Consider the following 24,223-nt stretch of genomic DNA (forward strand, 5'->3'; position numbering starts at 1 on the left):
CCCAGGGTATTACAAGTTTTTGTGTGTAACAGAATCTACCAAGTCATTCTAACTGAATAAGATGGTATTTCAAAATATGAAAGTTAGTGGGAAAGAAATAATGACACCCTAGTTCCGAGTCTGCTTTGTGCCCTAAGGTACCCAGAACACTAAAATAAAATAATCTCTATTCTCTCCTTTTCAGTTTCTTTCTGGGAATATTACTATCCAGGAAAGGATTTGTTTGAATTGTGTTTTTAATAAAGACCCAATTGATTGGTTCCATCTTAAGCAGGATTAAAGCATCATATAGTGGGAAGATCCTAGGATGCCTTTAAGTATTTCTATTAATTTTAACACTAAGTAAGATAGCATATCTCAACAGTTCAAAGGAATCCTTTCCTGAGCATTATATCCCACATATGAGTGAGATCATGTGATATTTACCTTTCTCTGACGGGCTTATTTTCCTTAGCATAATACTCTCCAGGTCCCGCCATGTTGTCTCTAAGGGTAGTTCTTTTTTTGAGAAAGAAGAGGACACAAAAATAGCATTGCGATAGCTTTTTAAACAACATAAACTGATGAACAAAAATAGATCCAGAGACAAAGAAACACGGAACAGACCATCCAACCTCAGAGGAAGGCAGGTGGGGTGGTGGTAAGAGATCAACCAAAGGACTTGTATGCATGCATATTAGCATAACCAATGGACACAGACACTGGGGCGATGGGGGCTTGTCCCGGGGGGGTGTGAGTGGCGGGGGGGGGGGGGCGGTCAATCGAGGAAAAAGGAGACATATGTAATACTTTAAACAATAACAACAACAACAAGACTAGAATAAAAACATATCAGAGCCAACTGAAAGAGCTCCAAAGAATCAAAGCTGGATTAGATTTAAGCCAAAAACTAAAGTAGTATGGATTATAACTTCAAGTATGAAATAAATAAATATATACTAATACACACACACACACACATATTAAAAAAAAATAAAATAAAACAACAAAACAGTGTGGAGAAGGCAGGCAGGTAGGCTTCTGTTGAGCTGATGGCAAAAGGAGGTATCCTGGGTCACAATGCTCCTGAACAAAACAAGTGGAAATACCAGGGTATTTGTCACTCTGACATTCTGATAAAAGATTCCTCTATTTCTGGTTAGTCATACATTTCCAGCCCTTTCCTTACGGGTCTTTTCAGTCATCAGCCTGCATCAACTCCTCAGAGTCAGCACTAGTCCTTGCTAGGCTTCTACACCAGTGGCAGATGTGACAGAGATCAGACAATAGCTGGCCAAGCCTTCCGGGTTTGCCGGAAAGAAGAGATATAAATGGGTATTACCTACATCCACGTGGCAAAGATTGCCACTGTGTTTGATTTCCCCAGAGGCTATATGTACCTCATGCTTGAAATTCCTAAGTACTTCATTAAATACTTGGCTTGAACTAGGAAATGATTACAGTACACATGAAACAGGTCTTCGTGAAAACACTGATACATCGGATCGCCTGCCATTCAGGGTATTTTGTCTGTCAGCTGTCAGCAATGAGACGCTGAAATGTGGAGTGAAGTACCCTTACCTACCCCAGCCAGACTCTTCCATTTTACTTATCCCCCTTGAGCGTTAAAAGGTTGGCCACTTAACAATGAGGTGTTTGTTTTAAAAAACACACAACAGATTCCTAGACTCCATCTATACAGATTCTCATACAGTAGGTCTGTGGCAGGACCAGAAATTTACCCCGTTCAGAGCCAAAAGCCATTTCTACCTACCTACATTTTACAAGAGGCTGTATGGGGGGAGGGGATGTGTATTTCTGTAAAAGCTGTCAGAAAGGCTACATATTCAGAGAAAAATATCTTACTAGTAAGAAGTGTTTTTAACAATAAAAGAATTGTTCCATATTCAGAGAAAGCATCTTACTAGTAAAACTTTTTTTTTTTTAAACTACAATGACTTCCTATTTCAAGTGTAGTAGCTTAGAGCGCCATGGCCACAAGCCTATGAAGAGTGTTGCCTCCAAACTGGGCTCAAACCACAGAAGAAAGTACAAGATGCTTATCAGCAGGTACAACAGATAGCATCACAGCATATGTTTAACAATTCCAATTCCAACCATCCTGTCTAGTACGGAGCGGTTCTGCAGATACTACAAGACCCATGGTGAAGAGGCAGATGCTGAGCTATTGGGAATGGGAGAACCACACGGCTGGTAGCTCCTGACCAGGGACATGGAGCAGTGGGCAGTGTTTGGACAGCTTGGCTCCAGCCTAGGTAGGGTATGCTTGGTCTTATTCAAGCCCTTGTCCACAAAATGTTGTCAGTCCTGATAATAAAGGAGAGAAATCTCTCTCTTATGAGCTTTACCCGAATTACAGTGTCGGTAGTCCATGTATTTTAAGAAGGGGGGTAGTAACAACAAAATAGACAACATCAAAAACCACCACAAAAACCTCCAATCAGTGCTAGGGAAATCTTAAGCAGAATATGCTGAAATAGCTCAATACAGTGGTCCCTACCTACAAGGCCAGTGAGAAGACAGAGTGCAGGCTGGAACACTTGGAGGGTACCGTAAAACAACCTCAAGGCCCAGACACGAGTCATACAGTTATCGTTTGAAGGAGCACAAAAGTGGTAATACAGCGAATGAGAGAAAGTTTCTCATACCGACCATACACCTTCAAAATTCTAAGAATAAAAATAAAGAATAAGGATAAAAATATGACAACATAATAAGACTAAGTTTCTTCCAAGTCTACAGCAAACATTTAAAAAGCCCCATGCTTCACCTTCTAGGTAATTTAGTAATTAATATTTTGTTGACACAGATTTCTAGACTTATTATCAATTTGTTTTATTCAGTAACAAAAGAAAACTTGAAACATGTATAATTGCTCTCAATAGAATTTTCTTTTGTAACTAAAGTAATAGTATCAAAATGAAAAGCTGTTTGTTATATTCTACAACATTTTAACATCCAACTGAATATGTTTTAATGTGAGAGATACTGAATATGTAAATCTATAATGCTTTAAAAGCTTTGCTAGCTGTCATATAAAAAGTATAACACAATCACACTGAGGTTTTTTTTCCTCTTTTAATCTCCAGAAAGAAAAAAAAAAACATCAAGGAAGATTAATATTCTCATGTCATAATTATAAATGTAAATCCAAAATGCAAGAACAATGACAAAAAACTAATGCAGCTTAAAAGTTACATCATTCTGTTACAAATAAAATCATTCATTTCATATCACCCAATTTTTGCATCTATCATTTGCCTAGAAATGTATTAAGAACATACTTTCTCTGCGCCCTAATCCAGCTTTGCCAATATTTGAATTATTTCCCCTGGAAAGCCATTTACCTCTGTAATCCATGTGCCTGGTACAGGTAGTTTTTGTTATTTATAAGACTATTAGGTGATAAAAAGATGTTATCAGGCAAACTCTACGAAATGCATTGACACAAAAAATAAACAAGAACCACTCTGTTTCTTTCGAAGCTCAGTCTCAACATTTTTTAAAATTTTTTTGCTGTATCTATAAAAATGGAAGTCCACATTGCCAATTCTCGAAAACGCTTTGGTAATTCTGTATATGTAAGCATATTCGCATAGATGACAAATAACCTGGGTGGCCAGGCCATTATTTCTTCATAATAAACCTTTTAGCATATGCTAGATCATCTTCTGATCATTATTTGTACTTCGTACTTATTCAAATCACTGACTCATTGATTGCAAGTTGAGCACAATATTGCTGAGTCTGAGTCCCATTGCACCACACTGGACTGTCTGCTACGACAGTGTTTCCAGTCCAATTCTTCAGACAGCTTTAGTTTACATCCTTAACGCTTCCCTCATATTGTGCTAAAATGACACTTTCTCTCAAGTTCGCCCAATGCCACTGCTTTGCAAGCCCAGAATCGTGCACGTCCCCCACCTGTCCAGGACCACGGCATCCTGAAGAGCAGTGCGGAAAATCCCTGCCTCTAAGCCTCTGACATCTGACTAGAGACTTCATCCTGACATCCGATGTGAAATGCAGTGCAATGGTACGATAAATGAAACCTGTCCCAGAAATAGAAATGACACTGATCAGGATTCAGATATTAGACCCATATAGCACAGCTGACAGTACCATGGCTTTGCAGGCCTTGAGAATGGGTTTAACTAATGATGGATGTTACTGGCTGAACCTGCTAATCTTCCAAATATGACATTAAGTTCTTGGGGTAATTTTCTATTTCTTTCAGCTTACTATTTCAAGGCTACAAATAAACAACATTCATCATTATATTTCATCAGTATACCACCCATGTGAATCCAGGTATATGAGAACTATTTTATATGTAATAGGCTGATACACAACTTCTGGTTCTACTATAACCCAAACACAGCAGTCATCTTCAACAGAAGCACCACACTCTAAGAGTCGAGGACTCTGGCTCTAAGCCAGGCCTCTAGGGTTGAATTCTAGCTGTGTGGAAGTGGGCGCATCACTTAACCAACCGATGGCTCAGTTTCCTCATCTGTGAGATCAGGCTGTTATAATAATACAAAACTTTTAGAAAGGCATGCCATGAAGTAAACCTTCAGTAAGTGTTAGCTCTATATGTGTTCTTATATTTATTTATTCCACAAATATTTATTCAACATCTAATGTGAGAGGTTACCTTTCTAGTCCCTTGAAATAATACAGTGAACAGAGCAAGTATCTCTGGCTTACGTGTGTGTGTGTGTGTGTGTGTGTGTGTGTGTGTGTGTGTGTGTGTTGAGGTGAGGGCAGGGAGCAGGGGGTAGAGAGACAAAAACAATAAATAATGTACATATAAATAATGTAAAATAAATTGTACACTACGGACATTAGGTATACACACTGATTTTGTGGGGAGTACAGACAAGGCAGCGGGAATAAGGACCAACACAAAGTCCTTAAGGTAGAAATGTGTTCAATGAACAGTAAGGCCAATGTGTTGGTGAGGACTTACATTTCACTGAGTCACATGAGAAACCATAATAGGAAGGTTTTGAGCAGAAGAGTAGCATGATCTATGTTGAGAATAGATTATGGTGGAGCAAGGATAGAAGCAAAAAGAGGTTACTACAATAATCCAGACAGACGGCGCCGGTAAAGTATGTTGATGGCAGGTGACAAGGAGTTACTGAATCCTGGATATACTGTGAAGGAAGAATAGTATTTTTTGTTTCCTGTGTGTTTTATGCAAAAGGAAAGTAACTTTATAGGTAACAGAAAGTGTAGTAAAAATTTAGTTAAGGTCCAAGTTCATAGTAAATATATATTGCAGTATTTATACTACTACAAACCTAAAACATTTACTAGCACATGCAATTGGGGATACATGAGTTTAAATAAAATCTGCATAATCAGTTACATTTATGTTTATTAAAGAAAAGAGGTCACCATAATGGTAGCATATACTTTAATTATAAAGAAAATATCTTACATCATTTGTTTGTGAAAGTTCTATTCTCTCTTTACATTTTCTCCTTTGGAAGATTCATACTCTTACAGTCAACAACTCTTCTGTAGCAAAGACCTATTCCCAACCAGGGGTATGTTTTTGCATCTTATGGGGTAACTACTACTTGCATATTTCTACTGAAATATCCCACATGAGTGGCACTAACACTATAAAATCAAATTCTTTTAAATGTCAATATTCTCCGTAACAACTAACTTATCTTTGCCAGCTTCCATGCTTCCGTCAATAACACAACCATTCTTCTAATGATCTAAGTTTCCACTTGGATATCCCTGCCTATTCTAGCTAAATCTTCTAAAAGCTCTCATCAGTCTGCTGCTCACAAACCTTTGAAAATTTAAAATTGCCTCTAGGCCAGTCAAATCCCTTGGCAATATAAGTCAAATGCCTTTGAATCATCAGTCCAACAACCAATAAATAAATCCAACAAATATCTATTTGGTACTTAAGAATAGGAGATACTGCACTCCATACAATGAGAAAAAAAAAGTATAAAACATGGTGTTTGTGCTCAGTAGGAAACAGCATATGTGCATGAAAAGCTATCTGATCACCAATGCCAAGTACAAGGAGGCCACTCTGGTAAATGCTCCAGATTTAGTAGACCAAGATTTGAGTCTGTGCTGGAATTGCCTCCTTTGTAAATGGGACTACTACTCCTATCCTTTTTATTGAGAAGTGCTATAGAATTAAACATCATAATAGTTAGGTACTAAATTGCATGATATTTAGTAAAGACTAAAATGTTGGCTATGACTTTAGCTATGTGTTCTAGGGAAATGAAAAAGATGAAATTACTGTAGGCTGAAATAGAAGGAAGAGACTCTTTGGGTGGTTAACTGTAAACAGGAGACTTCAGCGTGGATTTCGTAGCACCCTGCTGTTGTACGTGAGCCTTGGTGGTTTTGGGCATGTCAGCGGGTGGAGCTGACCATCAGGCTGACTGGCTGTGAGGGCTGGGTGTGTCTGTAGGGAAAGCGGTTATGTGGGGGCTAACCCCCTGGCGTTACTTTAGCAGGGCTCTGGTGACAGGCGAGTTCACCCTTTGGGTGTATTATTTGTGGAGTTGGTTGAGTGGTGCTCTGGTGTGCTCTGAAGCCAGCCACCAAGTGCGTTGGTTCTGGAGACTTCTGGGAGGGGTTCCAGTGCAGGCTGACAACTGTGCCCAGCCAGGGGCCACCTACTGGGAACTACAAAGTGATGCGCTGCTGGGTGCCACTTGTGCTGGCCTTGGAGGTGCTTGGGGGAGACTATGCTCCCACGAGTGTCGGACTTGATACCCTCAGTGCAAACATGTCAAACTCGTGGCCAGTAGGCTGCATGCTTAAACAAACAAGGCATGTGGCCCGCCGGCTGGGCTGTGAGGTTGACATGCTTGCTTTAGTGGGACCCACATCGTTAAAGAGGCCAACTGCTTCTTGAGCCATGTTTGTGATAGTTTATGTTTCAGCTCACACTGCTCACAGCTTAGGTCAGAGGGCCACCTGATGGGAATTACAATGCAAACTGAGGCTGGTTGCCTCTTGTGCTGGGCTTAGGGCCCCTTAGCAAGATGCACGGGGCCCACTGGAGCCAACCCCTGATAGTCTGAGTTTGTGGACCCATAAGATATCGTAGAAAAGTCCACAGCGTGAGCTGAGGCAGGGGGGTCCTGGGAAATGCTCAGGCCAGGCCCGCTGGTTGGGTGGTGTGGATTCTCAGGGAATCACCAGGGTTGGGTGAACACTATTAGCTAGGTTAAAGGAGAGCTCAGATTTGATGCCCATCTGCACCTGAGGGCTGGGTGAGATAAGGGCTCAACAAAAAAGCAATGGTGCTTATCCCCGGAGAGAGCCATCCCGCCCCCTGCTCCTCCAGCTTGCACCCTGAAGCCAGAAAATTTAGTTCCTTCCTGTACGTCCCTGGTGATCTTCAAGCTGCTGCTGCCTCCCTGGAGCCCAGAGCGAGTGAGTATGTGAACGAGTCTGGCTCAGCCCCTCAAGAGAAATGCTTGGGAATCCAGTAGTTCTTGTCTCATTCGGATGCAATCTCTGCTGGTTTTCACAGCCTGTAGTTATGGGGACTCTTCTTCCCCACTAGTGCCCGAGGATGGGGAGCTGGGGATGGTCAGGGCTCCTGGCTCCTTAGGTGGGACCCCCACTGCCCAGATATCTCTCTCTCCAGATTAATTGCCACACGTGGGTGTGGGGCCAGCCTGTTCCCATCTCTGCCCCTCCTACCAGTCTTGTGACTTTTTTTATATCCTTGGTTTATATGACTTCTCTTCAGCTGGATTCCATAATGGTTGTTCCGTGATTTGGTTGAAATTTTGATGTGGTCATGGGAGGCAAGCACAGCATTTACTTACTCCACTATCTTGACTGGAAGTCTGCATAATTATTATTTGATTATCAAGTAATGAAATATTTATCTTTGTATTAGTATCTATCTTGTTATACAGACCACATTGTATTATAAGTTGGCTATACTATAAAAACAGATAATAGTGTTATCTTTTCTCCACTCTTGCAAACATAATTTTAGGATAAACGTTTCTTCTATTGACATTTCAAATGCTTTTTAAGTATTCACATTATGACTTTGACATCTGTTTGATAAGTGCAAAATCATAAGGAAAGTTTGAACTGAAGGGTACTTTCTTAATTAGCTTAAGAATTACTATTTTAATACCTAACTGAAGGAGTTGGTTAGATTATACATTATAGAAAATCTTTGTTCTATTTCCTGGGAAAGCACTTCAAATAGGACGTTAAGAGAGATAATATTTTCTTCTTTTCCGTTGCTTCCTATTGATAAAAATAAATACAAAGAGCCCTGGCCAGTGTGGGTCAGTTGGGTGAACATTGTCCCATGCACTAGGAGGTTGCTGATTCGATTCACAGTCAAGGGCACATGCCCTGGTTGTGGGCTCGATCCTGGGTAGGTGGCAGGCAGGAGGCGGCCAATCTATGCTGTGCTCTCACATCAATGTTTTTCTCTCTAAAAAATCAATAAACTATTTTTAAATAAATACAAAGAATAGTTCTACTAGGCTCTAAAATGAAAATAAGCACCAGATACATATATATGCCTTAATAGCCATTCATTATTCAAAGGAGCACTATGCTAGATTGGAGTACTGAGACAATAAAAGGTTCAGTGCCTGTCTCTAGATTACAATCCAGTTCAATTAGGTACAAAACAAAACTGTTTCTCTTAGACTCTGTTGAAATCTGAGAGAGATTCAACCAGGCACAATATGAGCATCTTAAAAACCTGTATTTAACTGGCATCTAAAAATCTGAATTTACAACATATAAGAAAACAAGTAGTAGAAAATAGATGCCTTGAATTTGATCTCTGTTGAGTCACAGCACAGAGATTCAAGCTGTATAAGCAGAAAAGGGAATATGGAGTTTTACTGATTATAAATAAGGCTTGGAGCGTGAGGCAGGGGATGAGGGCATAAACTAAGTCTGGGTCTGAGGAATGTGCTAAGGGAACAGCCCTCCTGCCATCCCCTCGGAGGGAGCAGTACTGAGGAGATGAGGAGGACCCTCTTCTTCTCATCCACAACTAGTCACACTCAGGGACAGAACGCAGCCTGCTGAGAAAGTTTTATCAGAACAAGTTGTCAATGCTTAAGCAAGAGTCATTTTAAAAGTAGTTTGGTAGCTCTATCCTATTATAAAAATTGGTTACAGAAAGATTTTATTCAATGTGTATGTTAATTAACATATATGGCATATTGTTAGGGAATCAAATCCTATTTAACAAACATGTTCATCTGGATTTCTAAAAGTGGGGAATCAACAGGCAAGAACCTCAGCAGGTCTTCCCTGGCCCAGGGTCTAAATTAAACAGTAACAACACGGCCTCCGTGCAGCCTCCTGTGCGCAGCTGTTTCAGCCTCTAGAGAGGACTTGTAGAGCCAGGTGCCCTGACCCTCTCCCTGCCTAAGCACTAACTGCCCAAGGACAGGGGCTTATTTCAGAAAATAGGAAATCCAAAAGCTCTCTGTTATCTGAGCTTCCGCTGGCAATATTTTTCTAATCTGTTTTTGGAAACCACTAACTCTTTGAGGAGGGATTACTTCAGAAATACCACTAGCTTTTCTGTGTTAACGTGAAGTATGGTTTTTACTTGCACAGACTCATGACAAATACTTTCTTCCCCCATTCACTTTCAGACAGCACAGCTAAGAAGCAAAGAGCAGGTCTTCATTTCTAAGTTAAAATAGAATGACAATCCTTGGACAATACAGTTCCAAGAATTTTGCACATAATTCTGGTGGTTTTAACTCCCCTCTCTGGACCACAGTTGACTGTCATTTTCAAGTGTGTCTAGTAATGCTGAAACCTAATGAACCTCAGGTATAACAGTCCAATGTAGCTACTGGAAAAGCTAAGAGAAAGTTAGCTTTGTTTGTATTATTGTTGTTCATTTATTTGAGCAATATAAATTACCTAGAAATAAAGGTCATACTTCTGCCCCTCCCTGTTCAGAACACATCTGGAGTGAGCATGAAACTTGAGCATTTGCAGTTACGCAGGGGGAAGCTGACTCAGCTGCAGAGCAGGATGGAGAACAGTGACCAGGCTGGGGTAGTTACAGATCTGCCTGTGACAGCAGGTGAAGGAACTGGAAATAGGATGCCTGGAAAGAGTCCAGAATGATAACCTGCCTCCAATGTTTGTGCAGCTGGCCTGTGGATCTTAGAAGGCATCACTCTAGGAGACTGGGGGGGAGGAGGGAGAGATTACTAGCATTATGCGTTTCAAAGGAATAGTTTTCAACTCAATACAAGAAACATCTTCCCAACAAATAAAGCTAAAACTAGCTGGTTCATGAGGAAAAAGTTATCATCTAAATGGTTTAATAAGAGGCTCAACAACTATTATTTACTGTAGATGTTGTAAAAGGGTTTCTAACTCAACTAGAGATTCTGGCTTTGATAACTTCTGGAGTCTCCTTCAACTGGAAGATCTATGAAAAGTCTCTAAAAAATAAATGCCAAAGTTCAAAAATGAGCCCCATCCAGGCCTGAAAACAGAATCTCTATTTTCACTCCACACACAGTACTGGTTCCTTATATAATGGTTCTTTCATTCTCATCCCATTGCTATTACCCCGGTTGCAGCCTTAATAACTTGAAATTCATCAACAACCTTTTAACTTATCTCTGAGAACTGAGACCATCTGTGTCAACATGACTTAATAGTTTCTTCAAAGAAATCTTCGCTTGGTAAAGATAAGATTGTAAAGCCAAAAATAAAAATAAAATAACCTTACTGCTTGCTTCCGGAAATTCTTACAGATCAATTTATCAGAGACAGTCCACACACCTGCAACAAACAGCTTACTTTAAGATTCTTGCCTCACCATGTCCAGAAAACCTAAGCTATTCTGAAGGCAGTCGGACATCCCTTTTACAATCCGGGAATGCTGGCTCCCAACTGCTCGCCTGCCTGCCTGATTGCCCCTAAGCACTTCTGCCTGCCAGCTTGATTACCCCCCCTAACCACTCCCCTGCCAGCCTGATCTACGCCTAACTGCTCACTTGCCGGCCCGATCATCCCCAACTGCCCTCCCCTGACAGTCCAGGCTGCCGCTGGGAGGGGATCGCTCCGTGGGGGTGCGGCCGCCTCCCAGGCTGAGACCCCAGGCTGCAGGTGTGTGTGGGGGGGATCACTCCGTGGGGAGTGAATTTGTTTTTTTTATAAAGGGTCAGGAGGGCCTCTGGGCAGCATTCCGCCAGGCCGCTTATGCTGCCAGCTCTCAGCGGCAGCCCTCCCTGGGACTTGGGGACTCTGGCGGGCCTGAGAGGACTGGGTGCCGCCATCTTGTGGCTATGGACGCCGCCATTTTGTCGTGGAGTGACTGTTAATTTGCATATTACTCTTTTATTAGATAGGATCTATCTGCCTGTATTGAAAAGCCCAACTTTAAACCATTTGAGTCCAGATCCCAAGATCCTATAAATACCCACCTCCTTCTTTTTCCTACTTCTGAGAAACTGCAAAGCCTTTCCTCCTGCAGTAAATCTAGTGCATTTAGCTTTGCTTGACTAACAGGCTGTCTGGTGACACTGGGGAGTTCAGAGTCTCCATGCACCAACATCTACACTGAACCACTCTCTACCCCCTCCATCTCCCCCAAACACCTACTTACCTACTGCAACATTAACTTCCTTCCTTTACAAATCATCTTCAATCCCAAAACACTGTTAAGTACAGGTATCCAGACACATACTATCATTCCTTTTTCAAACAGGAAAATTAATCTATGGTGACAGAAATCAGAACAGTAGCTGCCTTGAGGGAGAGGAATGTAAATGGAAAAGGGCCTGAAGAACCCCCTGGGGGGATACAAATATTACACTGTTTGTACATTTTACTTCCACACATTTTTTAATTTAAATTTCTTATTGTTGACACTATTGCAAATGTCCACGCAGCCCCCACCCCCTTAGTTAGAAGTCAATTTAAGACTTCTGACTCTGAACAGATGTTAAGCACTGCCCAAACCCTGGATGTTACACATAAAACAAACATAAGAAGGTTCTGAAGGTAGAGAGAAAGCACACAGGTTGGGCATCTTAGGAACCAAGGAACAATGAGTTATCTGCATTTTTTTTTTTTTTTTTGCAAACATCAGTGGGCACAGAGTTTTAAAAAACTCCAACAAAAGCCTGCTCCTTCTGGCCAAAGGACCATTACAAGGAAAAACAAAACAAAACAAAACAAAACAAACACTTTTAGGCAAACATTCTCTCAGGTCACTCTTTTTCATATGATCCCACAATTTCCTACTGCTCATATGGTTGAGAAAAAATTCCAGAAGGGCTTCAAGGCCCTTCATAATCCAGCACCAAGTTTTCTTCATAGCCTCAATTCAACACCCATAGCCTCAATTCAACACCCGTAGTCATGTCAAATGACTTTCTGTCCAATCTGTCCTCTCTATCTTGAATGTACTTTCCACTTGTCCTTTAAGTAGTAGACTATTAGTTTTCCTACAAACTCACCCTGAGAAAAAGTCTTTCATTCCTCCTTACTCTGTACTCACATACTTGGTTTTTATAATGATTGCAGCTCTTGTTATGCTGATAAGAAGTGAACTGTATATTTATATCTCTAACTAAAGTATGAAATTTATGAATGCAAGAATTAAGCCCAGAATATTGGTATAATGCCAGCGCAACACAGAGTGAAAGGTGCACAACAGTTATTCACTGAATTGAACAAAATTGATTTGAAATGTAAATTCTGCTGGTGGTGTAGCATGATGAACTTCATTTTTTCTCAGTCAGTGCCTCTGGTTTCCTGTGCTCAGATTATTTGGATTTGGATACCTGTAATATCATCGGTGAGGCTGACTGCTGTTTAGGACAAGGTATATGCAATCTCTATAACTAATAATAGCTTATATTCAAATATATGCAGTAAGTAGATTGCAATGTTAGAATATCCTTAATGTTGACCCAAATCCTGCTTATAAAGAATGAGCGAGCCAGATGTTTTATATGCGTTTTTATTGTTTGTGTAACTTTTTTTTTTAACACAGAATGTCTTTCCATTTATTTACCATCTTTCACAATTTTTTTTAATCAGTGTTTACAATTTTTAGTATACAGGTATTTCACCGTCTTGGTCAAAGTCAAAATTTAGAGATCTGTGAATGGGAAAGTTAAAAAATATAGCTATCCTAACACCATGTTTTACAAATAACTGGGTGGGATGGCTAGCACAATGTGCTAGGTGGAATCAAGAAGGTACAACATCCTCAAAGTTTTCAGAGAATTTTATTGCCATTAAGAATCACCACTCTGGACTGGAAAAGACTGCCACTGATCTAGGCTTAAATCAATCCTTGAACGGTCAATCATTTTCAGACAGAAAGTGGACTTAGGAAGCTGCTCAGGCCTGAAAGACAGCATATACTTCTACACCAATGTTTCAGATGTGCTCACAAAGAATCACGAGGAAATGAAGAATCTCCCAATGGGCCACAGAGAACTATGGACAAGGGGGCTACTGTCAGGTAGCAGAACCAGGCCTCTGTGGTAATGCTCTCTAACACTAAGGGAGACTGCCTTCACAATTAGGGTTCTATGGGGTAAAAGAATTGCTCCGGACCAGACCAGCATCGGCTGTATGTCCTTCACTATCCCCTTGCTTCTATGACATTTGTTGTACGGACAACCATTTGGTCAAAAATATTTTTAAAGTTCTATTACAACTCTAAGTGCTTTGTACTTACCATTAAATTAAGATTTTTCCAGTGCCTTCATTATGACCTAATAGAAAGACTATTCTCTTTGTTACCTGCATTAACTCTAATAAACCACAAAGCATTTCAGTGGCTTGTCCCTCTTGTCAAACTCTTATGGGAGGAAAGATGTCATGCACTATCAAGATCGAAAATTCATTAGAAAACCCAACCATAATTAACAAAGCAGTAAGCTTCATTCTGCATTTAAGCTGTTTTCTGGAGTAAGTAGCACTTTTTAATAAAGTCTTTTTCTGTGTATTTTTCCAGCTTTACTGAGATACTAGTGGTCTGGTGCACAGATTTGTGCACACTGAGAGGAAGCGGGGCCGTGCTCCCTCCTCTCTGGTTTCGGAGTGCGTCACCTGAGAACCACCGCTGCCAAGTCACTGCAGCTTGGCAGTAAACCAGTTCAGGGCCGACAGTGCCCCAGCAACAACGTAACCCATGGCCCGACCTAAGGTGGAATCGCGTGGCCCCAGGAGGAATCGGGCTCCCTCCTCTCTGGTTCCGGGGTGTGTCATTCGAGAACTGCCCCTGCCACCGCAACTCGGCAGCTCCTGCATTCAGCGTCTGCCCCCTGGTGGTCAGTGCATGCCATATGTACCAGCCGGTCGAACTGTCGGATGGTCACTTAGCCTTTTATATATATGATTGACATATAATATTGTATAAGTTTAATACATACAACCTGTTTATTTGATAAACATATATTGCAAATTGATTAACACTATAGTCCAGTGTTAATTACCACCATCCAGTCACAAAATTACCAGTTTTTTTGCAGTAAATACATTTAAGATCTACTCTTATAAACTTCCAAGCATATAACAACTTATAGATCTTCTATCTGAAAGTCATTACCCTTTGACCAACATCTCCCCATTTTCCCTACCCACAACTTCTGATAACCATCACTCTACTCTCCGTTTCTGTAAGTTTGTTCCTTTTTAATTCGACATATATGTTATAGCATACTATCATACTGTATTTGTCTTTATCTGTCTGGCTTACTTAACTAACCATAATGCCCTCAAGTTTCATTTAAGTTTCCAAAATGGCAGGATTTCCTTCTTTCCATGGATTAGCAATACTGATATATATCTACACAAAAAAACACTTATTCATTGAGAGGCAGGTCATTTGTTTCTATTTCTAGGCTATTGTGAAAAATACTGCAATGAACATGGGGGGAGGGGAGATCCTGTTTTCATTTCCTTTGGATATAGACCCAGCATTAGGATATTTGCATCATATGGTTCCATCTTTAATCTTTTCAGGAACCTCCATATTGTTTTCCATAGTGGCTGTACTTCTCTACAGACTCAGCTATTTATTAAGGAGTCTCTCTCACTCCCATTTCAAAGGACAACTTTGGTGGTAAAGTAGCTTTGTTGGGCATTTCTTTTTTCTGCACTTGAATATATCCTCCCTCTTTCTTGGCCTGCAAGGTTGTTGCTGACAAATTTGCTGATAGCCTTCCGAGGATTACCTTGTATGAAACTTTTTTTTTCTTGTTGCTTTTAAAATCCTCTTTCATTTTAGACATTTTATTATCACATGTCTTAAAAATGATCTTTCTTTTTGAAATTCTGGGTTTACCTACTAGCTTCAGAACCTGGATGTCCAAATCTCTCCCATATTTAGGAAGTTTTCAGTATTCGCTTATATAACTACCCCCTTTACTCCTCTCTTCTACTCTGGGCCTCCAGTGATCCATACATCATTTCTTCTGATGGTGTTCCATAGGTTTTCAGGATTTCTTCCTTTTTATTCTATTTTTATTTTGTTCCTCTAATTGGGTTCCTCTGATTCATTTAATCTGTTTGTAGCTCACTGATTTTTCTGTTTAGTCAAGTCTGCTGTGAAAGTCCTCTATTCAATTCTTTAGTTCAGTGTCTTATTCTTCAGCCCTGAATTCTTTTCAGAATAAAAAATAGTTTTGTTGTGGGGCAATACCTGGTTCTTCATTCCTTTGGGGCCAGTTGCTGCAGGCTTTGGTGGTGTTATGTTTCTGATTCTTTGCGATTGCTGGAGAGATGTGTAGGTGTGGAGCATTTTAAGCAGCAGTCATCTCTTCCAGATTTCATGGGCTGACTTTGATAAGGAAAGCTTTTCACCTGTGGGTGGGTGCACATGCAGTCTGCTGTCACTGCAGTCCAGTGGTCCACGGCACCAGGTGTGGGATAGGTGGTACCACTAGGTGGGAGGGAGGTGAAGACACATATGATGTGTCTTCAGCTCAGGCCACAGGGTGTCCAGGCTTGCACCATGCACTGCAGAGCCCCAAACTGGCTGCCAGAATTGCTCCTGGGTCCCTCTGAGGGTGGGACAGACTTGGTTGGTGTCTGACCCCTGTGCAGCAGCAGAGGCCAGGGATAGCTGCAGGTGCAGTCCCAGGCTTCAGAGGAGGGGGAGGAAATCAGGCAGCTGGCACCAGCTAATGCAAATACCTGTGGGGTGAAAGCTGGCAAAACGTGCAAGGGGTCTATGGATCCCTGTGCTGGCTGTTGGCTTCCACAGTGATGAAACCGGATGTGTTTTCCCCAGAGCTGGTCTCTGTAAAAAGCAATCACTCCCACTGTGTGTCTAATAACAGCCCCTGCTTTTCTTTCTTGATCCTGGCTGGCTCGGGACAGCTTAGCTCTGTTGGTCTCGGTGGAGTGAAATTGAAGCACCTGTCGTAAGGTTCCTCAAAATGCTGGACAGAGCTCTTCCGGGGCTGGGCAATACCCACAACGCGATGGGATAACACAGGCAAAATGAAGCCATCTTCCATTTTTGTGCAATTACTCTCAGGTTTTGTTTTTTATTCCACCGTGTTGCTAAATCTTCCTAAGTGCACTCGGTAGGTCTCCCAGAGCTGTTTATATCTGTGGATAGCTATCTATCCAATCGCTGTAACTGTGTGGGGGCCAGGGAGGCTGCATTCTCTCATATCACCATTTTTTGCAAGTATAGCAATTTTAAAAGTCACATTAGTTATCTCAGACCATTCTACCCTTATTAATACCAGATTTTAATTACTGATAAGTGATAGCTGAACACTTAAATCCAGGTTGACTGGGGTTTACTAGCATTAATAAAATAGGAGGAAGAGAGAGAGAAAGAGAGGCATAAAGATTTGAAAGTTTCTAGAATGAAGAAATGCTAGGAGAAAAATGCAAAGTATAAAACTTTCTGTAAAATGAGAATACCTTCAGTGATATCTTAATAATGAAGTCTAAATCACAACCTAATATTACAAGTAAATGACTGCTACTTATATTTACAGTGTATTTTAATAAACTGGGTAGTTTAAAATATGTTGAAGATGATCCATGTTTTCAGAACTTAATATATTAACCAATAAGCAAACTGGAGAAAAATAATGCTTTCTAGTGATCAAAACCTGAAATATAAACAATACAAGAACACCGTGAAGACATTTCAATGAAAGGTATGGAAAACACTTCATTTTTACAGAAAAATGAGGAATGGTACAGGAGAAATACCTTTCGTATCAAAATATACAGTCAGATACTATAATCACCTAACAGCACATACTATTTTGAGACATGGTATTTCTTCTTTACATCTAAGGCTTAAGAGAGTTTGTATGACCGTAGCGCTCCTGAAAGACAACAGACAGTGGTACTGCTCTGCCTCTCCCACTCTTTCACATTCCAGATGCTGCTAAGCTCTTTAAAGCACGTACCATCGTTGGTCCCATGTAATTGAGCATATGAGAATAAGTTGTAGGTATTAGTGTGCATATTCAATTAAACGGACCCAGACAGATAGGTACAGTGGTGTGATGCGACCTCATAGAATGGGCAAAACGTTCCTGAAGATTTATAGTTTACATTTGGAACCTAAACCTGTAACTTAAAGACTTAATAAGTACATACATTGCAAATCAAGTTTCAAACACAATATACAGTTAGTGACGACTTATTTCATAATGTTTCCTTTATTATTAAAATATTATTTTCATCCTTTCAGTGAAAGAAAACTATAATGTTACCTAACTTTCAGGGCTTTTGCCTTATTCCTGCAAAATCTGATGTAGGACACAATAATTTTATTTCTTGGCAGAAATAAATGGTTGCTTTTCATAAGTAATTGATTCTTTGGGAGATAATTACAGCTTTTTTTGCATTATTAATAGCAGCTCTGCTAGTACATCTATTATAAAATTAATTTTAAGAATGAGGCTTATTTTAGAATATTATAAATTTCAACAGTTTTTTAAAACTATTTTTACACTCAGGGATAGAAGAGTGTAAGTTATAGTGGATGCATGTAGTATTTAAAAATTGTGTCATAACATTCCATAATATATATTAACTCTGCATTTCAACACATAGTTTGGGGTAAATCCAAATGACGTATCTTCTGAATAAGTGCAAATCCTTTTAAATAGATTAAACTTTAGGCCTGGCCAATGATGCTCAGTGGTTAAGCGTCAACCCGTAAACCAAAAGGTCACAGGTTTGATTCCCAGTCAGGGGACATGCCCAAGCTGTGGGCTCGATACCCAGTAGGGGGTCTGCAAGAGGCAGCCAATTGATGATGTTCCTCTCTCATCAATGTTTCTATCTCCCTATCCCAGTGGTCGGCAAACTGCGGCTCGAGAGCCACATGCGGCTCTTTGGCCCCTTGAGTGTGGCTCTTCCACAAAATACCATGGCCTGGGCGAGTCTATTTTGAAGAAGTGGCGTTAGAAGTTTAAGTTTAAAAAATCTGGCTCTCAAAAGAAATTTCAATCGTTGTACTGTTGATATTTGGCTCTGTTGACTAATAAGTTTGCTGACCACTGCCCTATCCCTTTCCCTTCCTCTTTTTCTAAAAATCAATAAAAATATATCAAAAAACAAAACAAAAACCTTCAGTACATGTACATATAGTCTTTTTTATTTCATCTCAATTTTTTATCCTAAATTTTCTATTTTTCTTTATTGATTAAGGTATTACATATGTGTCCTTATCCAAGTCTATACAGTCTTATAAAGAAGCTATAATAATGAAGCTATAAAGCTGAGGAATATTCTGATTCTGTGGTCAAGATAATTTCATTTTATTAGTGGACATGATTATGCAAAAAGATGATGTAAAATTGAAAGGAATAAATAAGCAAATAATTACCACGGCCATTCAAAGAAGAACTTCATGTTCACCCAAGGTCATAAACTACTTCACCAAAATAGTGACACTTTAACTAGGAAGAGAGGTTTTAAGTGTAGAGAAAGGAGGAATGTCATTTCAAGATTACTTATTATAAAAGAAAATGTATTATGTGTTCACTGTAAAGCCAAATTAACAGAGAAAAAAATAATCTGACTCATTATTTTACCTGCATACCATTCTAATATATGCTTCAGGCCATTAGTCAAAACAACCTCAAAAGTTGAAAATATTTGGGGAGAGGGAGGAAATAGGGGAGAGAGAAATAAAGAAAAGGCGGATGTCAATAGACAGATATAGATCTGTTATTTTAAAATAGTTAGCATGATTTATGCAAAATAATGAGAAATTTCTCCAAGGGATATCTATCATTTCTTTCCTTTAGGGTTATTAATTATTCTGAAATTTTAGAAGTCATTTATAACTAAAGCATAATTTGGTCTACAACATGACAAAACTATACTGTGGAATTTTTTTAATAGAAGAAACAGTACATTTTCGTTCTGTTTTGATAAATATATGTGACATAAAGGCATGTTTTGTTTAAGACTTTATGGAGTAAAAAACTTCCTTAAACATATAGAAACACTAAAACATAAACATATGACATTTAATCTTTTTCTTTTTAATTTATTGGGGTGACAGACATCTTATATAATAAAAGGGTAATATGCAAATTGACCCTAATGGCGGAACGCCCAGTCCCTATGACACACACTGACCACCAGGGGGCAGATGCTCAATGCAGAGGCTGCCCCCTGGTGGTCAGTGCGCTTCCATAGGGGGAGCGCCACTCAGCCAGAAGCCGGCTCATGGCTGGCCAGCGCAGCGGTGGTGGTAGGAGCCTCTCCCACTTCCGCGGCAGTGCTAAGGATGTCCGACTAACGGCCATTAGTCGGACATCCCCTGAAGGCTCTGGGCTGCCAGAGGAATGGCTGGCAGGTGGACATCCCCCGAAGGGTCCCCGATTGGACAGGGTGCAGGCTGGGCCACGGGAACCGCCCCTGTACGAATTTTGTACACTGGGCCTCTAGTTTTAATATAACGTAATCTTTAAGTTTTATACAAATTTTCTCAAAGCTTCTAATCTTTTAATACAGAGGTGATGCAAATAATATGAATACTGATGTCATAGTTTTAATGCTAATTCCATCCAAGTTTATGAATATTGTATTTAAATCATAGATTATCGTTACAGACTTGAAATATAATGATGCTTGAAAAAAGTGCATTGAACAAGAAATATTGTGAGTCAGTAAACTTTTCATGGTCTTATTTTAAAATTGCAGCAAATATAACTTTAAAATGCTTTTTTTAAAAACTAGACTGAATATGCTTATTATGAATTATGTTCATATAATTAAATTAATTTTGATAGGATAAGAATAATTTCCTTGTTTTTTAAAGGACCACTGGGGTCTATGTAGTACATTACTCTTTCCAAAGTACTAAATAATTTTCCAAAACTGGAAAAAGTTTGAACAACATGAACAAGTTAACAAGTAATTTATCCCTTTCTCTGCAGGAGAGTCAATTCTTCTTCTCTTTGTTTTCCATTTTTTCCCCTCTGAAATCACATTTATTCCGGATTCTCAGAGTAACTGTGCAATTTAAACACATTCTCATTTTGTAGTTGTATAATCCCTCTGTATATGTGCTTTCAAAATTTTAATTACAAAGTATAAACAAACCTTAAGGAGGGAAAAACAATGTTTCCCCTGATATACTTAACATTTTTGAAATGCTGAAAATATAACTTGAATTCCTATTTGCAAAGAAATATTTATTCATCTATTCAGCTATTATTTATTTAATGTATGTCCTGTGTGAAATGCTTTGCTATGCAGTAGAATACAAACCCTGTGGTCTATCCTAGGTAACAACAGTTGAAAGGAAGTGTAGCAGCAGTTTGGGTTAGCTACAAAAATTGATAATCAAGATCAGTCAGAGGTCAGAATCAAGACTGCATAGAGCTAACTGTGAAGATGGAAGTCAAACCAGGTGGACAGAAAGGCAAGGAGTTTTACCAAAGGCCAACTAGGCAGACAAAAACTATGAAAATCAAGAGACTAAAAAGGCAAGAGACTAAAAAGGCAAAAGAAGTAAAATGCAGAGTCATAACAACAAAGTGATCATGGTACTGAACAAAATTCTAAAATTCCAGCTTCTAGTACCAGCAATGCAGTAAGAAGCAAGGAAGGCTTTAATGACTGAGATGTGGGCAAATCCATATACAATATCTGTGAGCCCATGATGTATCTGTACTACTAGGGAAAACATAGTGCCTGGAATTCTTTTTAAAGTTATTTTTATTGATTTCAGAGAGGAAGGGAGAGAGAAAAAAAAAAAAAACACATCAATGATGAGAGAGAATCATTGATCAGCTGCCTCCTGCACGTCCCCAACTGGGGATCGATCCGTGACCTCCTGATTCATAGGTCTGATGCTGAACCACTGAGCCACACTGGCCGGGCTAGTGCCTGGAATTTAATGGGCTCTCAACAGGTATTGATTGGATAGAAAAATAATGAACAAGTCAAAGGGCAGAATATCAATTGCGAAATCTACCATAAGCTTTCTGCATATCTTTAGTATATTAATATTGTGTTTCTAATTTTTGTTTAAAAATTTTCTTCATATATTGACCTTCTCTTTTCTGGTGGTATGAAGAGTACAATAAAAGTAGTAAACTTCCCTGTAAATATATTTATACAAAATTAATTATAGTTAGCTTGAATAAGCCTATATAATTTTCAACTTGTTACTAAAATATGTCCCTCAAAGAGCAAGCTTATGCAAATCCGAGGCATGAAAGTATAAAGCTGTTAGGCTGCCTGAAACAGAAAGTGTGCTTCCTTAATGATAAATTCTAGCGTATGCTACATGCCATTTTGCAGTAAAATGCTTTTGCACTGCACGTTGAACACAGCTCTTAGTTCTATTAACAACTGAACTGCAATGCAGCAGAAACTTTGGATTGTATTTGGTAAACCCACAGCAATCTTTAGGCAGCAGATAAAGGCCAAATCTTAAAAAATGCATTTATTTTTGTTGGGAGTTATAACCTAAGTATAAACTTTATCTCAATGAATGCATTTCATTTAAAATGATTGTTTTTTAAACAACAAAAAATGTCTGTATGCCCCAGGTAACTATCCGGTTGTACAGGTTCCCTTTAGCCACCCAGTAATGGCTGCTTCTGTGGTGACTTTTATGCTGTTAAGTGGACCATTAGTACTCGAGTCATTTCGTAGCATCTTAATAGGAACAAACAAATAAGCTTGCAATCATCACAGCACGATATTGCCTGCACTATTCCTTTTCTTTCTCTGTATTAATTTAGATTTTAAGTTCAATACAGTGAAACTTATTCTGGTAGCATTTTTAGATTCATCTAGACATGTTTTATTCCACAATTAGCATATGAATATGTTTTATTCCACAATTAGCATATGAATATGTTTAATATTTTTAAAACAAATGAAGACCCAACAACATCCTCCCCCCCACCCCCGCCAGTCTTATCCACCCTGCCTGATCTAGTTAGTTCAGTCTAGTTAGAAAACATAACTAGTCAAGCTAGAATCACTGGTCCAGAGAAGACATAGGTTCGTTATGCATCGATTCAGTTCATGACCAAAAACTCTTACCCATTCTGGCCAACGTGTCCCTGAGAGTATACTGCTGGTTCTGAGGCGAGTGGGCAGTAGGGGTGACTAGCTCAGAGGACTGTCATACATACCACTTCTCGAAAATGCAATGCAAAACACAGGCCCTGTTGCCGGAGCATCAATAACAAACCTACTATAAGGAAACACATAATCTCTTCATCTGCATAAGAATTATTACAATGTGTAATAAGAATAATATCATTTCTGATGGATACTCTTTAACTATATATACACTTTCCTTGCAGGATTGTTTACAAGACATATGACATTGGCTTAAAAAAATTACCCACATTTGGTGAGACATTTTGAGTACTATTTGTTGCTATTTCTTGCAGAGCATGATAGCTTAACAACACCAATTCAGAAGTAAGTTCTTCTCAATGTCTTTCCGTTGCTTGGGAATCAACTGGAAGAGAATAAAGCTAGCACATCACTGGGCATGCCCTGTGTGTTCTCCGGCCCCTACACCTCCAGCCTGACTCCCACCACCGGCATGGCATTGCCTGTTGGATTTCTTTCACGGCTGAAGGCCACCAGTGTGGGGAAGTAACGCCTTCCCAGGGAAAGGGCACTCAGCAAGTGGCTGAGGAGAGGTGGCATGTAAATACCCAGCTGCCCTCGCCACTTGTTCTCCATTGGCTCCCGGAGATCCCCCAACACTTTTTTGACTGCCTTCCCTTTCTGGACTCAGTTTTCCTCTTCTACCCCATGTTTCCTTCTCCTCTGATATAAACTATTGTCCCCTGAATCACTATCTTTGAGAAGAACCCTAACTAAGACTTTTAGAAGTGTTAATACACGTAATATCATATTTTATCTCATAGACAACTGCAAGGTAAGACAAGCTGTATTAGACTCGTTTTATAGAAGAACAGAACAGACTAAGTAATTTCCCTCAAATAATATAACTGAAGAGGCAGAGCTTGGGTTGAACTCAACCTTGTTTTCTTTCCCTGTTTGTTCTGAAGTATTCAGGCAAAGAGAAAGGCAAAGAGTTTGCTCTTAACATAAACCTCTTTTAAGCGTGTAAAATGGCACAGATTAAAGCATGTTTATTAAGGTATGTTAAAGAACACTATTATACCCAAACTATTTACATCAGTCATATTTACTGATGACATTCAATGTCTACAATCATTCTAAACATTAAACTATCTATATATGTCACTGTGATCCTAAGCACTGGTTACTTCATATAAAAACACTTTTATAAAGTCATCCTTGGGGTATATCTGCTAGATGAGATGATATCCTTGGCTGCAAAATAGTATGACAGATTTTCACTAAGGTTCTCTATAGCCCTAAACCAAGGTCTCTCCTTTTTAACACATTTTGTGCCTGATGACCCTTTGGGGGGCTGTCCTTTGCAGGGCAGGGCGTTTGGCAGTACCCCTGGCCCTACCACTCGCTCCCTTAGGGGGTACTTGCCCCACAGCTGTGACACCCTGGGAAGGAGGGGGAGTTCATCCTTGGTTGCATAACACGAGTTTTACAGCCCAAACATACATTCACTTCTTCCTGAAAGACAGACAATCTACGAAGGCAGTAACATTTAATGTGGCCTTGGAACATAAACTGTATCGACTTTATAAACTATATCTACTTAGATATTTTACAAATGAAGAAATGTTGCTCCTAAATGTTACCG

General features: G+C 39.6%; 1 protein-coding gene across 1 annotated transcript in view; it reads right to left on the reverse strand.

Annotated features, from left to right (window-relative positions):
• Nucleotides 1-24,223, reverse strand: part of TUSC3 (tumor suppressor candidate 3) — a 123,170-nt gene that overhangs the window by 28,012 nt on the left and 70,935 nt on the right. The gene's annotated exons all lie outside the window — the stretch shown is intronic.

This window comes from Plecotus auritus (assembly GCF_963455305.1).
Source record: "Plecotus auritus genome assembly, chromosome: 3".
NCBI lineage: Eukaryota > Metazoa > Chordata > Mammalia > Chiroptera > Vespertilionidae > Plecotus > Plecotus auritus.